Source organism: Nicotiana tabacum, chromosome 5, assembly GCF_000715075.1.
Source record: "Nicotiana tabacum cultivar K326 chromosome 5, ASM71507v2, whole genome shotgun sequence".
Classification (NCBI taxonomy): Eukaryota; Viridiplantae; Streptophyta; class Magnoliopsida; order Solanales; family Solanaceae; genus Nicotiana; species Nicotiana tabacum.
In genome coordinates, this window is record NC_134084.1 from 166120831 (window position 1) to 166134909 (window position 14079).

A 14079-nucleotide genomic window follows, 5' to 3' on the forward strand; every position below is an offset into this window, starting at 1 on the left:
GCACCCTATTCTCACCCCAAAAGTACATGTTATAACATTCCCAACTTGTTAACTTTCGACGAAACATTATTTTCTTCAATTCATTTAGCTTCTGAACCTTCCAACCCTCTTTGTAGTTGTTATTCATAATCTCCAATATTTGTAACCTCCACGTTAATATTATAACTACTTTGTAAACTTTTCATAGATGATTTCATTTCTGATCTTACATCAATTAACTTACGACGTATTCTTACGTACGAAAATATGGGGTGTAATAGTCGCCTCTCATGAGCACTTGAATTGTTATGAACCGTGTGAAAGTTAAAGAGTGGGTGTTGGTTTGAACTTTGAGTGGAACTAATGAAATAAGAAGAAAGGTACACTGTGTTGAAAAAAATAAAAGCCACTTGAATTGAAAAAGAAAAAAAATAGTTGTATTGTTGTGAATAAATTTCCTTGCTAAGTGGTGACTCTTGATGTAAGTGTGCGTAAAGAAGTATGAAGTTAATATTTATTTATATGAAGGTGGAGTTATGGTTTGATATAAGTATGAGCTTAAATGTTAAAGTATATGTATTAATGTGCTTAGGGAGGTGTAGTTACTCTTATATCTAAATGTATCCTACCCGTCACACAGCCTACATTATAACGAAATAAAGTCCCACTTGATCCTAGACTGAATGAGCTCGATTAGTAGAGTAGTGTTGATACCCAATTTTTTCCTCATATATTTTAAATATGCATATATATTTTCAAAATGATGCACATGCATTATTATTAGATTTACAAACATGCACAAGTATTTTTATAATTTTTCTATAATTTTAAAGGTTTTAAATCAATTTATTTCTGTATTTTTTATTGTACAAATATCCAATAATTATCCCTCATATTATTTTTAGGATGATTTAATCATCTAAATTCATAATTTATGCCCATATAGCGTTTAAATATTTTAATTGTATTTTTTATAATTACATTTGTATTTTTTAGAATAAATTGCACATTTTGTAATAATAGCTCGAATATACTTATAATTACTTTATTTTTGTAAAAAATAGATTTTATATTTTTTATAAGGATAAATAATTGTCATTAATCATTTTTAGGCACAAATGATAATTTTACTAATTCATTTATCATTTTTACAAATTATTTTATTAATTAAAAATGAGTATTAAATCTGGCCCCATTTTATTTAAAATCGGACCTAGGCTACCCAATCCAGCCCAATTACCCAGCCCAACTACTTAAAAACTAGGCCAGTCCGCATTAGCCCAAACCAAACAACCCCTAACCCACAACCCGATCGCGACCCACTCCTAAATGACCCACCCCATCCATTTTTTAACCAAATCTGTTGATCTCTCAAGATTAATGGCCACCCTCCTTTCCCCCTTTTTCTTATTAACCCAACCCCAGAAACCCTACCCTATTTCACTCAACCCGCAGCCCTTAAACTCTCTAAACGCTCTCATCTCCCTCCCTGTCAAACCTTAAAGCTGCCGTCTCACCCAAACACCCTAAGAATCCCTATTCTAATGGGATTCTCCCATTACTCACTTACCATTCTAGGGTTCTTCCCTTATTTGGTATCCAATTCTACAATAACTTAGGTACTTGCCTAAATATGGTAAGTGTTGATACCTAATTTTTCTCTAAGTATTTTTTTACACTCAAAATACTTTCAAAATAACATATATGTGCATACATAAGCATGCCCAAGTGTTTTGGTATTTTTTCCATTTTTTTTAAAGATTTTTAAAACCAATTTATCGTCTATTTTAGCAATACAAAATCCATAATTATTCACAAAATCATCATTTTGGTGAATAATTTATTTTATTCTCATATTTACACCAAAATATAATTAAGGTGATTTTTGCATATTTTTACAAATCTATTTGATATTTTTAAACTAAATTACATAAAATTGCGATTATAGCCTATATTACGAGTAATAGCGTTTTGCAAGCATAAAATCATTTGTATTTTTAGATTAATGTTTATATATTATTAATTAGCTCAGTGCTTTTAATTTGTTTTAAAAATTATTTTAACTATTTTATATAAAATAAAAAGGGAAAACTGGCTATTTGACATTTAGCCTCATCTCATTGCAATTATAACCCATTCAGATTTCAATTTTAGCCCTCAATTTACCCAGTCCTAACCCCAATTGGACCGACCCATATTTTCAACCCGGTCCAGCTCCGATTTAATTTGAGCCATTAATCAAATGAGATCAACGGCCTAGATTTTCTTGCCTTAATTAAATCCAATTACCCCCAGACCCTTCATTTCCACGAGATTCTCTCTCTATATATATATCGTCTCTCACTCTCCCTTCTCTCTAGGACCTTCTGGTTCTCTCTTCTTCTCCGATGAACTCACCGCCTCTCCGACCACCTCTAGCCTTACCCCTTTCGACCACCAGTCGCCATGAAACCTTACCTCATTGATTCCCTCTATCGATGAGACCCCAAAAGCCTCCGCTATACGTTATGGTCACTGAAGGCTTGGTCTGGTTTGTCTCCGGCCTTTCTCTGATGGGTTTTGGTCCGATGGTGCGATGGACACCATTATTGTTGAGTTGCACAACCAGGTTTCTCTTATCTCTCACTAGTTTCTTACGAAACCCTAATCTCGACCCAAACCCCTTAAATCTCTGTATTTTTAATGACTTTTAACTCACACCATTATGTTTTACACTACTCTCTACTCGATCTTTACGATTGTTCAAGTTTTAAATGTTTTTGTTCCCTTTTTCAAACTAGGGTTTCTGAACCCCTTTTCGAAATCACTTTATCTTTCTAATTTTGAGTACTATATGTTTGTGTTTGTATTATTTGCTGGTTTGTGTGATCTTCTGGGTTGTTCTTCGAGTTCTATGCTTTAATTTTTGTTGTTAAGGTTCCAACCTTTTACTGTTTCTGTAATTTCTTGCTTAGGGTTCTCTGATTTTCATGCCTATTGTGTTTTATAGGTCTAATTGTTCATCGTTTACCAAATATTCTGCTGATTTTGTGCATCTCTTCGAATCCCTAATTTGTATATGTTTTCCTTAGAAGTTTTACACTAATTTTTGAATCACTTCCTTATTCGTGAAATGCTCTCCTTACTTAGTACTGATTCCCTGTGACTTTCAATTTCATCCGTGATTCTTTGAACTAATTTGTATGCACAATATGCTGTCCTTATAGTTTCCTTACTTGAAATATTCTGTATTCAGTCCTTATCACATGCATCATACTCTTACTACTCCTATTATGGAAATACCAGTCTTGCAAATAATAATTTCCTTATTTGATACAATTTGTACCCGTTTGAACTATGACTCCCTAATTGAAGGGAGTCCGAGGCTTTAATTGATTCTAATAGGTATTATTTCCATAACTATGATCAGTCTATACGTGTTACCTTATTTTCCCTTTGTTTTCAAAAACTATAAATAGTCTACCCTCTCTTTGGCATAAGACACGAACAATCACTGTTCTGAACTCTCTCTTACACACATAAGCATTTTCACTTCTCTCTCTCTCTCTCTCTTATTTTTTCTACACATTCTCTCACTTCTACTGGTTACCCAGTCGGCTGAAAACCAAGATTGAGTAGTTTGTTACTCTACTGCTGAATTGCTCTGCTTCTCTTGGTCTGTATACACTCCTGCTCTACTTCCCTGCACACCACTGCTCTATATTATCTTACTCTTGACTGGTATGTCTCTTATTTGATTTACAGTTTCCAAAACAAGATGTTTTTATGTGTATTGCACTTCCTCTTGTTTATTTTTATGCTTCTACTTATGGTTATGCTATTCTCATTGCAATTAGCATGCCTCTGTGTTAATTGATGTGTATATCTTTCCCTTAATTTAGCATGCCTACTACTTCCTTTATTTGTCTAATGCATGTTCTTCCTTACCCCAGTACAACTATCAGCATGTAACCTTGAACCTCTTTGGTAAAAATGTTGTCACTGCCTAAATTCTGAAATGTTTTTCTCTGATGACTATGTATGTGCAACTATGCTCTTACATGTGAACTACTTGTTCCTCTGTCCCCCGTTTGTGTTTGTTTCCCTGAACTATGTGTGATGCTTTGATTCTGAGATTGTCTTACTCATCTCCTCACAAAACTGTCGTACTCTTCTATTTTTTTTAAGAACTGATTCTATATGGAACATGTTAAACTATTTTCTCCTCTCAACTCAATTTCTTAAAAATTTCTATCACATACTCTCACTACTCTTAGAAAATAGGTTCTGCCCCCTTTCGTGTAAGCATTGCTTTGGGTATCTCTGAATACCCACTGAACTTTGATGCACAAGGCTGGTAATTCCACACTGCACTTATCCAACATTTTTTGGTAAATGTTTGGGTGCTGGTATTGGCTAGGGACCCAATGGGGCCCTAGAGAGCTTTGCTGCACCCAGACCATGGCTGTGAAACTCGAAAGAAGTAAGGTTGGAAGATTGGGCCCGATTGAAGGCTCCCTATAGAATAACTTCTTATTTTATTCTTCATTACTGTAATTCAACTATCTCGGTTTGTAATGACTTGTAAACAACTGATTGGGGCTATAGTGAAATTAGGAGGGGTTATGCATGCTTAGTTTAAATAATGGGTAGAAAACATGCTTATAGGACTTTACTTACTTGTTTGTGCAATAGATATCATGTATAAGACATGCATCTCATATAGTAGTAATCATGTTTTAGACTCTTTACTTTCAACTTGTTGTCATACTCATTTCGTAATCCCGACTAGCTAATAACTAACGAATAACTGTTAAAATAACTGGTGCATTCTCACTGGCATTTAGAGACCATGTTTTAGGACTTTTATGTGCATTAGACACCATGTTACTTAGGGTCTTTATTTTGTATCCGAGTTGCAATTTGCTGAACGCCTCGCCAATATGTTTAATCTAATAGTACAAGTCTGGTTAACTGCGTTCTTTTAAAACTGGGATTAATATGCATGCTCACCTTTAAGATAAGTAGGCAATACATACGACGCCTAGGCAGGCTTTAGGCCCAATAAAAATCGATTAATCATGTTTTACCAGTTTCAGACTACTCAGCCTCTTTTAACTTTCTAAACTTTGTTTCCTCTCTGAAGTTTGCTCTGTTTTTCTACTAAAACTTCCGCCCTATTTTGAGATAATCTCAGAATCGTGCATCTGTTCTATCTTGTTTTCCACTGGGTTATCTTTCCTGTCTAGAATCGTGCTACTTTTTCTACGACTTATCAGGATACTGCATCTTTAATGCCTCTACTATATTTTTAAAGGGTGTTTTAACAAGTCTATCTATACTTTTACTAATTCCTAAATTGTTGTATACTAACTGCCATCTTTGGTCATATTTATGAAAATCAAACATTCTTCGGGTCACTCAGTTTTTTGATTAAACCTTCTGCTTTCACTGAAACTTATCTTTTTCTGACATTCCTGCTTTTAAATTCTTGTCTTTGGGACCTTAAATGTGTTAAGAGACATGCTAACTACATGCTTACTTGTGGAGGGATTTGTGAGCCTCTTATTTGCCTTTGTATGTTTCTTTTATGTGTAGTCCTACTTGTTATGTATGTCACCTAGCATTTTGTCCTTTAAACCTAAGGGTTCAGCCTAGTCCTTACCCTGTAGGAATAGTGGTCCTAAATACCCTCTAGGACTTATAGGATGGGATGGGTACAACACGCAATAAGCTTTCGTGACCCAATCATGTGTTTAAATAACCTTTACGGGGTGGGAAGGGTAGGATATGGAGATGATGATCGATACGCTAATATCACGTGCGACCCCTCTTTTGAGGAGTGATTGCTGGGTATTGCATTGAAGTGATCCATATTAATCACAAACCTAGGACCCCTTTTCTTTATTTGCTTCTTTTAGAATTGTTTAAACTTTTCAAATCCTTGCTCTCTTTCTACTTACTTTCATAAGTTTCAACCTAATTGCAATGTTATATGCGAGTCCTTATTTGAGCCTTGATTGTTTACTTGTAAACTCACAATTGTAACATGGCCGGGACCACACTAGTGGATCTTGAGGGGTGCCTAACACCTTCCCCTCGAGATAATTTCTAGCCCTTACCCGAACTCTGGTTTTCCAACTCAAACATTTCTTAAAGTGTCATAATGCACTATAATCATTAGGTGATGACTCTCCAATTCCAAAGACCCAATTCTCGAAAGGGAATAGAGTTGTCCTTTCAAATGTCGTAAACCCGATTTCGATCGACCCGTAGAATAAAGGGGGCGTCGATAGCAAGTACCTTGATTTGGTTCCGTCTAAATCTGTGTTTGCCCTTTGAATCTAGACAATCGCAAGTCCAAGCACATTATTTATAATAATTCTCGCATATCTCTCTTGATTCGCTAAGCCCTAAAGGTTAGGGTTTCAGATCCTCTCTAATTTGAACCAAATCTGGTTCAAACTCTATATTTTAAACATTTTCTTTGTCTATATTTGCTCTGTTATTTATAGATCTGTTGATTTTTACTGATTATGTGATTTACTTTAATCTAGGGTTTCAAACCCTTTCTTTTATTTGAATTAAAACTGATTCGATTATGAGTTTCTTTTAATAAACTCTTATATATGTTTATTTGGTACGAATCTATGTTATTTTCTTTTATTCTGACTGATTTGGTGTTTCACCCAACACTAGGGTTTCAGATCTTTCTAGATCCAATTTGGCATTCGATTTCTTAATTACTTTTCTTTAATACTGATGTTTATGTTATGGTACCTCTCTTGAACTATCTCAATCAATTCCTAACTTACTGTTAATCAATGTGTTCCCTTTCTATGACTTAGTCTGATCTAAAATCTCTATTATCATTTTAATCTCCTTATGAACTAGCATGTGATTGATTGTTAAAGCTAGATTAAGTATGCTTAGGTTCAAATGTATTTGCTATTTTTGTACATGTTCTATATGTGATTATGTCCTTAAATGAATTCCCTAATCCATTCTACTCCCTCCTATTCCTTTACTATTCGATACTTCTGAATCCTCATTCTTAGCTGGCTGAAAGCCAAAGCTATTTAGGTTATATCCTTTGGCCTCCCTAGTGTGAGCGCTGCTCAGGGTTCATGTGAGACCCTTGTGAACTCTGACACACTATGATTTGGTCCCTAATTTTCCTTGAACTATTTCTGATCTCTGTGAATTTTCCTGGTGTGAGCACTGCCCTGGGTTCTTGAAGCCCTTGGGAACTCTAACACACTAGGGATTTGGGTTTTGTATACTCAGCTTTGATACATGGGTAAATCATTCACCACTGGTCATGTTGTATCTATTGAACATGGGCTTCTGGAGCTATTGTGATTTGAAGGTCTGGCCTGTCCAAGTGTATTTGGGCCTGCTATAGGCTCCCTTTAGTTATACGCACTTTGTAATTTATTACATCGAATTATGGTCTATAATAAATATTTTGTAATGACAATTCTAGGGTGCTAGTGAAATTGGGAAGGGTTTTTTATTTCACATTTTTGCTATAAAAATTGGGTAGAAATCCTGTCTATAAGTCCAACAGTGTGTTATTATGTGCAATGTGTTAGAAATTTTTCCTATAGGTCCAACAATGTGTTATTATGTGCAATGTGTTAGAAACCTTGCCTATAGGTCCAACAGTGTGCTATTGCATGTTTAGTTATCGTATGTTAGAAATCATGCGTATAGATATCTTATTACGTTCAGCCATCGTATGTTAGCAATCCTGCCTAAAGGTTCAATACTTGGTTTAATTGTGTTAGAAACCATGTCTCTAAGAAATCGAATATTCAATGTGTGCGCAAAAACCTCATTCACATGCTGTTCTGCTTACAAATTATAGAAATCATGTCTATAAGATCTAAAAATGGGAACAAATTATAGAAATCATGTCTATATGATCTAAAATGGTAACAAATTGTAGAAAGCATGCCTATAGGTCTGAATCAACCCAATATCATTTCTACCCATTTGTTCATGAGTTTCCAAAGATTGTGTTGTTACTCTTACTAGAAAACATGCCTATAGGAACAAAATAAATAATTTTGGATCTGTTTCAATGACCTTCCACTGTCACTATCGGATAAAACTCCTAGACATCATGCTTAAAGGTTTAATCCCTATGTTTATAATCTGTAGGCAAATCATATAGGTTTTGGAAGTATAATAGCTTTTGCATATAATTGTCCGTCCATATAAATCCAGATTCATATAGACATCCTGCCTATAGGTTTTTGTATTCTTAACTGTTTAAAATCAGCAACTATCTTTGTTAATCTGACTTGCGTGCATTTGTTGTCTAATTGCGGAAGCCAACTTGAGCCCTTATTTTCTTATAAATGAAAGTCCTAACTATTTTTGTCTGTCACTTAGTATTTTTTCCTTTTGAGAAACCTAAGTTAAGGTCTAGAACTACCTAAATAGAGGTCCAAAGCCTCCTGGACCGTAGGCATACGACGGGTAGTGCACGCATAGGGTACGGTTTAGAATCAACTAGTGCGCTTTACGTAATAACTTAACGATAGTAATCGGGTAGCAGGAGATAATAGTCTGTGCCCGCTGAATAATATGAGTAACACCCCGACTCGAGGGTGTTACGAAGTATTATTTATGTTGCACGGGGTGATCCTTTAGGCTAAAAAATTTAGGACCCCTATCCCTATTAGATATTCCTCTCGCTTCTTTAGACTAATTAATAAGTTAAGTTCAGTCGGGACCCACCATTGTGGGCCACGAGGGGTGCCTAACACCTTCCTCTCAAGGTAATTTTGAGCCCTTACCCGATCTATGGTGATGTAAACTGGTACAATATGAGTTATCTGCTCTAGGTGCCCTAACACACCTTAATCTATTAGGTGACGACTCTTTCAATTCCAATTCCCTACCCTCTCAAAAGGAGTTGTCCTAGAAATGTCGAAAACCGATTTTGCAAGACAAAAAGGGGGGCGACAGCATGACGACTTTTCTAGGGATATCTTTAGACTCTTACCATAACAAACGTGTTTGTGAATTAGTCTTTAAGCTTGTCTTTATTATTCCGTTAATACTTTCACATCCATTCCCTTTCCCACTATATGTGAATTTATTTGATTATCTTCATTTATCCATGATTTCTCTTCCTTGCTTTATCGCTTTTTACTATGGAAACTGACTTGTCTCCTTGTTTTTCTTTCTTAAATATCTTTACTATTATTAAATACCGCATTTTATCATTATTAATCGTGCTAGTACTTGGCAACATGTTATTTTCTTTTGCATAACTTCATGATCAATGTCATAATCCACTCGTGCGTACTAATACTATAGCAACGCTTGATGATGTCCGCGATCTTCCTAAAATCATTCGGAAAGGATTATTTGCGGTAAAACTAGTCGATCAGCGGTGCAGTCGACGATTCTGTGCCTTTCCCTCTCAAGCCGTCTGCTTGAGGGTACCGGTCTAGACTTCTATAGAAACCTTACTCTGATAATAACTGTACATGCATCATGATCAAACCTAGCCTGGGTTAATATGTTGTCCGCATAATAACCCTCTAATAAAGCCTTGTCCAAAGTCCACCGGGATTTCCATAATCCCAACGGGCACAACCACGATATATGCATTATTTGGAGAGATAAATGCCGACATGCTAATCTTTAATGTGTATGTAGTCAAATCCAGAGGGGGCAAGGGTCTAATTCTGTTTATTTTTGCAGAAAATGAGGCAGGAAGTTCTAGGTTTGCCATTGTCCGAAGTATACCACCGTTGTTGTTAGATTGGTGGGAAAACATTTTGCCGAGCAACAAAAATCACGTGAAAGGGTTCTTGGAAATTTACCTTCCTTATTGAACATCCAACCAAACAACATGCTGGTCGAGGTTGCTACTATGTTCTGGGACGGAGAAAGAGCTGTATTCCATTTTGGCAATATAGAAATGACTCCTCTTTGGAGGAAATAGGAGGATTCGCTGGATTACCATGGGATAGTCCCGGTTTACTAGTACCGAAAAACCCACTATTAGGGGGTTTCTGAAAATGATGGGTCTGAGAAAGAATGATGACTTGGAGTGCCTGAAGAAGTCCTACATACCCTTCGATTTCCTCTATGAACACAACAGATCTTATTGTATCTTTCATGATGAATTTTTTATCACTTCCCTAGGTTGGACTCATCGTAGGTTTTTTGTACTCATCATCTACTTTCTGGATATGATAGTGTTTCCAAGCCAATGAGACAAAATTCACACCAGGTTGTCCATGGTAACTAAAGCTTTAATGGAGGAAATTGAGGGACAAACCTATACTATTGTTCTGATGATTGTAGCCGACATATACCAGGCTTTAGATCGTTGCAAGAAAGGGTTCAAACATTTTGAGGGTTGCAACTTGCTACTGCAGATTTGGTTGTTAGAATATCTTCAGAGAGGTCAATACCACCAAGAGTTTCCACGGAGACCATGGAACGATCACATAGATTTCCACCATCCTAAAAGAATTACCTTTATCCCAGACAGATTTGCACAACTAGAGAATGCTACAGAATGTGCACAGTTTTTCAGCAATTTGATCGAAAACCAGGTTCACTAGATATTCGAGTGGTTCCCTACTAATGAATTCATCATCAGATCCAAGGATTTTCCACATTTAGTGTTGATTGGGTTAAATGGAATACATCCTTATGTTCCTATCAGGGTCTTGAGACAAGCTGGTAGAAAAAAAGGCGTACCACGAGTCTCCAAAATGAGTCATTACAGAGCAGATTTTCAGGATGACGTTGTTCCATATAGATGTGAGGCACAACACATGTGGCATTTGACGATTATCATGGAAAAGGATACCATCGAGCCAGATCGATATCGTGCAGGTCATGTGTATTTCTACCCATCATGGTTAGAAGATAACATAGCAGGAATAGTCGAGCCAGGGATTGGTCAAGGAAACAGAGTCATAGATGAGGTTGATGAAGCGCAAGTGAAGTATGAGAGGCTACGCAAAAAGTCCTTGAGTTTAAAGTCAGGCATTTGAAGCAACACAAGTTAGACATGGAGTCAATTAGCAAGTGGAGGGAAATGGCTACAAGGTCGACAGAAAGGCTGGAATATTTGGAGTAGGGTCTAATGGAATTGGAAGGGAAGATGAGTAAAATGGTCGTAGACTGTCAGAATGCAGAGGGCAACAGGGGAGGATACCTAGCAAGGGCATACATGCTGCTGGACATGCACGACCTAGGGAATCTTTTTGACGGATCCAAGAGGGTCAAATATGGGGAAGGTCCCCCTGGGACCAAGTAGATTAGGTTCATCTGTTTTGAATCATTTTGGAATTCGAATGTAATAAGGCAGATGCCATTAATAACTCATTTATTTATTGTCATTTTTAGGTTCATCGTATTTATTACATTAATGAAATGAGGCATTTATCAGTATTAAATCTCTCCAAATCTACTTGTCGCTAGGCCTACCTTGGGCACAACGAGGTTCTCCAAATTAGGATGCGAATTTACATTCCCTCAATACGTATTTAAATACTGCAAATGCTTTTCAGAATCCTTACTAACTTGTTTACCTTTTTGCACTTTTCTTGATTTTGATTATTCCCATCCCCTAAGGTTGGTTCGCGCATACTGGCATCGTGAGTATATCATATTAGATCTAGAGGTCCTCCACCTCCTCCTCCAAGTAATCCGAAAGGCAAGGGAAAAACTAAGATGGATGATATGAGTGGTATCCGGAAAGAAAATGTTGCGCACGTGGAAAATGTTGTAACTTCAGACGGTCAGAGTACTCCGGCCCAGAATGATTTGGTCCTACGGTTAGAACAAAAAATACTGGAATTGCAAGGAGAACTTGAGCAGGTCCGCAGCTTGGCAAACCTCTCCCTCACCCTAAACGTCCCAGATCTTAACCAACAAAATGCCCAAAACCCAGTGTCATACCTTCTTTTTACCTACACCCCGGAAGGGTATAAGGGAGTTTTTCCAATTAAAGGACAATCGAAACAGAATTGTTTATTAAAAGATTCAGAGTAGCCACTTGGGATAATTATGGTGTCCCAAGTCACCGGTTCAAATCCCGAATCGAGGAAAGATTGACTTTGTTTTACAGTCTGCGAACATAAAAATCCGGGTAAGGAATTCTGTTAACCCGGAAAAAGGTGTTAGGCATTCCCGGATTCCGAGGTTCTAGCACGGTCGCTCAACTGTTATATTTGGCATATTTACTTGATTTTAATACATGTTCTAGCCTATGTGTATTTTATTTTTTTAAACCGCTTTTATTTAATTATTTTTTAGGAAAAATTCAACGTCACCTAAACCACGCCTTGAACCACGTTACATAAATGCACCCGCGGTCTTCGACATATTTTAACATTATTGAGATTTGGATTTGGGTCACATAAATGCACACCCGAGTTTAAGGAAGTTAATTTAATATTACGTGCCTGAAACACCTATGCGCTTTCAAGTTTGCGAAGGCCATGAAAATTTGCTAAATGACGTACTTCGAATTCTAAGGATCAATACAAGATTAATTAAAATGAGGGCCATGCAATTGTCATTTTTTGTTTGGCGTGGTGCACCTCAATTCCATTTTAAAAGGGTATTCAAAACTAAAACTCGGAGGGCCATAAACTACTTGTGTTACTAACATGACTCACTTTCATCTAAATGAACAAAATATCCTTTCTAGATCCTTCACTAAAAGCTATTGATCGCATGACTGTTATTTTTAAAAAAATCGCTGGGCTTCTGGACTAGAATAAGCCCAAGAGAAATATTGAGTGACGGCAACCCAAATGTTTAAAAACCTCCCACTGACTAGGCCCAAGTCAAACTAATTCATTGAACAAATAAGCTATATAAAATCAATTAAAACACCAAATCAGCTAAGGCTCAAGAAGCATAGCATCAAATCAATATTCTCAAATCTAAGTCTTAACTGATTGAGTACAAATCAATAACTTAGCTTTTTCTTGCATTTTAATTTCCTTGAGCCAAGTTTGTCTTTTAATCCAATTGGTCACAGCAATCAAAATAAATTTTGGGTCCAACGAGAGAGGAAACGACCCCAGTCTTATCTAAAGGGGAAACAGTCACGCCTGAGCCCAATGTCAAGTCCAAACTCAAACAAGGACTGTTTCAAACAATGAAGAGGTCCTTAGCTCGAATTCACAACTCAATTCGGAAGTCAGTCGCTCACATTTCATTTTTAAACTATTAAACCAAAGGAAAACAACGAACATGGCAAGGCTTTCAAAGTTTTGGGCCTGTATTAGGCCCAGTCCAGGCAAAATGAAAGCAGCAACGGGTCTTGCCTAGGGATCGAACCCCTGCAGACCAGAAAAAGCAATTTACAAGGCCCAGGCCCAAAGCTAGCCTTCACCTTTGGCGAACCAAAGGGAACACAAGGACGAGACTCACGTTTGAGTCCAGGCGCACATTTTTGTGTAGAAACATTAAGAGGGATGTCAACATCAAGACTGGCTAATTGCAACAAGGCCAGTTGTACATCCCATCAAATTTGGAACAATTCAACTAGTATTTGCATGAGTCTCCAAATTCAATTACATTCCCTTTTCCATGCATACAACAATAGTACCAAACTTTAGGGATTTTCAAGTGGACAATTTAACATTAAAATTAACCTAAACATGCTCACAACTATGCCAAAGTAATTTCTGTACATGGTTGGACCATTAAGGTCATTAGGCAAGCTATTTTAATCAAGTGACTGTAAATTAACATATGACCTCAAAACCATCAATGATTTTTCACAAAGCATAGTAACACATAATCTCCAAATACTATACTTCAAACCATGAAAGAACTGTAGACATGTGATTTTTGACCCTCCCCAAGATCTTTTATATATTAACGTAAAATATTTAATTTAGGCATAATATAGATATCTTAAGTAATTTTGACTCTTTTACTCTATTTTATTACAAGAAAACAAAATCACAAAAATAGGTTCATTTATGTTTTGTAGTCATTTTTAATTAAAAAAAAATCTTAAAAATATATACAACAATAGTATCGTATTTTTATTTTAATATGATATTTTGAAAATACCAAAAATAGATTTGTTTTAATGGTTAGTTTTATTTTAATAAT